Consider the following 3,203-nt stretch of genomic DNA (forward strand, 5'->3'; position numbering starts at 1 on the left):
ATCGACCTAAAAGGAGAGTATGTTGAAAAATAAAACCGACTTTGGCCAAAAAAACGTCTCCGTGTTTCATTTTTCAGGGACTTATCAGACTGCCTAGTACAAAGGAATTTGTTGATCTTGACCATGAGTTTTACTGGGATAATGTTCAAATTTTGCATAGTGAAAGTAATGAGAGGAAGAGGGAATTCATGGAAATACTTTATATTAAAAAACAAAAAATTTATCTATTAATTTAAAAACCGATGTGAATGGGCTGAGCAAAAGTTATGCTAATATGATTAATTACATTTGACGTGATTCTTTCATGAATGCTGTTTTTCTTTTATTTTCTCTATTTCTGATGTAATTGTGACAGATATTTAAATTGTGTTTACAACAGATTGGCCTACTGACCCTCATTCGATTCTCAGGTATCAAAGAGAGAGCACCTGTTCGTGGGTGCTGTCAATTTCTACCACTTAAATTTTTCTTGCCTTGATAAGAGTACTGTACGAGTACGGCAACGTTGGTAATGCAAATTTATATATGTTTTGCTCTTTATTTTATTGTAATTTAATGGTCATAAAAATAAAAGAGACAAAAGAAAGAAAAAGAGAAGGAAGGGGATGTGGTTGGCTGCCTTCTCATTTTTCTTTCCTCTTTTTTTATTTTTTTCACGAACTTTTTCGTTAATTCAGGGATGTTAAGCTCTCTGCAGCCTCGCCGGAATTCTTTACTTCTCTTTTCAGAGGTCGGTAAGCTCTCTGCAGCTCCGCCTCGATCGCTTTCCCATCGCTCTCTTCTCTTCTGGGTCGGTAGGCTCTTAGCAGCTCCGCCCTCTCTTTTACCATTCACTACAAGGTCGGTAAGCTCTCTTCAGCTAGGAGTCTCTGCTGATTTTTTTTCTCACCTTCTCCTCCATCCAGACGTATGCCTGGACGAGCCCGATCCTCTCGTCCCGGCAAGAGCACCCGAGTCCTTTGCCGCTTAGCCGCTCTCCGCAAAGCTGTTCAAGCTGGACTTCCAGAGGACTGTCGCCCCTCTACTTCCTCTTCTTCCTTCTGATCCACTCCAAAGGCAGTAGTCCGCTCTATAACTTAGGTTCCTCGATCCTACCGTGTTTACCTAGTCCAGCCCTCAAATTCTTCCTCCGCTGTCTCGGGCCGCCTAGAAGGGCGTTGCGAGATTCCGGATACCCCTTGACCAGGGACCCCTTCTCCCCACAAGCCGTTTCGCATCGAGGAGAGCGATGATAATGTTATCATACTTGACGAGGATGAGCTTCTGCGCTCGCCCATAACTCCTCCTACGAAACGCTCTTGCTAAGAGTACCGATGTGACCTACACTTGTAGGTTTAAATCTTCAAAACTGGCTTGCCACGCCCGAGAAGACGCCAGAAGTCGCGGTGAAGTAGCCTCAGCCCAGAAGGGTCGACCGGCTCGCCACGCCCGAGAAGACCAGCAGCATCCTTGGACTAGACGAGTCAACACACTATCGATCAGAACATGATCGCCCGCTTCTCCTACAGAATTTTTTAACTCACGTTGATGATAATGATATTCTTTAAATAATGAACTTTGCATTTTTACACCACAATTTTTATAAATCAATTTAGCAAAATTTTTGAACGCGCATTAAAATAATCAATGACCTTATAGGTAGAAAAACACATGTAATAAGTTTGTTGCCACTCTGTAAACTCTGCCCTGAAAATATCGGTCAAGTCTCCCCAATATTAGTTCATGCGGTCAATGCCATACAAATTTTAGTAATGACTGTTTCATTACTCCGTTTCCCACTTTCCACTGGACTTTTCACATTAAAGTTTATGAAAAACATAAATATTTTCATTAAAATTAAACTAATAATTATTATATTTCAAATTACATTGAAATTAATGAAATTTTGTATGAAAAATAACACTCTCAACAAATAAATACTTAAAAACTTATCATGTGGGGTGAAGGTGTTGTGAAAAATGTGGTTTATGGTGGTAGATGGAGGGTAAATGTGTTATAACTGTTTTACAGAAAAATAGTCTTTTGACTTAAAGGTTTAAGAATTGGGACAAATTTGGTTATTGCCTATCTGACAATTCTTTATTTGTTGAAAATTCGTCTTTTTAGTTGAAAAATTCATAATTTTAGTTAAAAATTCATCTCTTTGGTTAAAAATTTACTATTTTTTTCCAAAAATTCTTTTTTTTCGGAAACTGAACTATGACATTTTTGGTAGAAAATTAATTTTTTAAATTAAACTGTGATATTTTTTATTTAAAAATCCAACTAATTGTTCAAACATTTAGGGATTTTTTTAGAAAATCGTTTTTTTTTAGTAGAAAATTAATCTTCTTGTCTGAACATTCATCTTGTTGATTAAGGATTCAACCATTTTTCTAAAAATTTTTTGTTTTCAAAATTAATTTATTAAAGTGAAAATTTAACTTTCCATTTTGCTTAAAAATTTAACGATATTTTTAATCACAATCTGTTTTGGTAGAGAACTCATCTATTTTTTTTTAATTACACTTCTTTAAGTTGAAAATTATTTTTTGAACTAAAAACTGAACTATCCCATTTTTCGTTGAATATTAAGTTAATAATTGAAGCTTCATCTCTTTCGGTTTAAAACAAACCTTTTTGATTGAAAATTCAAGTATTTTTTCAAATTTCTATTTTTTTAAATTAATTTCTATAATGGTAAAATATACTTATATTACTTTTGGTTAAAAAATGATATTTTTTAGATAAAAATCGTATGTTTATTTGAAACTTACCAGATTTTGTAGAAAATTCGAAATTATTTGTAGAAAAGTAATATTCTTGATTGAAAATTAACATTTTTCATCAAGGATTCAATTATTGAAAAAATTCCTTTTCAGTCTGTCCAAAACCAATTTCTTTAAAATGTATTTTGATTCTACTATTTTTGGTTGAAAATTGACCTTTTTACTTAATAATTGAATTTTTTAATTTTTCTGTTTTGTTTCAAAATTAATCCTTTTGGTTTTAAATCAATCTTTTTTCTTTAAAGATTGAATTATTTGGAAACAAATTTATTTGTTTTGATACAATATTTAAAAATTCAGAATTTTGTTGAAAATTCGTAATTTTTGGTAGAAAAATCAACTTCTTAATTAAAATTTCATCTTTTTTTCGAGAATTCTATTATTTTGTTAAAAATTCTTTTTTTGGTAAAAAATGTCTTTATTTAAGAAAAAAGT

Source organism: Belonocnema kinseyi, chromosome 6 (assembly GCF_010883055.1).
Source record: "Belonocnema kinseyi isolate 2016_QV_RU_SX_M_011 chromosome 6, B_treatae_v1, whole genome shotgun sequence".
NCBI classification, from domain to species: Eukaryota; Metazoa; Arthropoda; class Insecta; order Hymenoptera; family Cynipidae; genus Belonocnema; species Belonocnema kinseyi.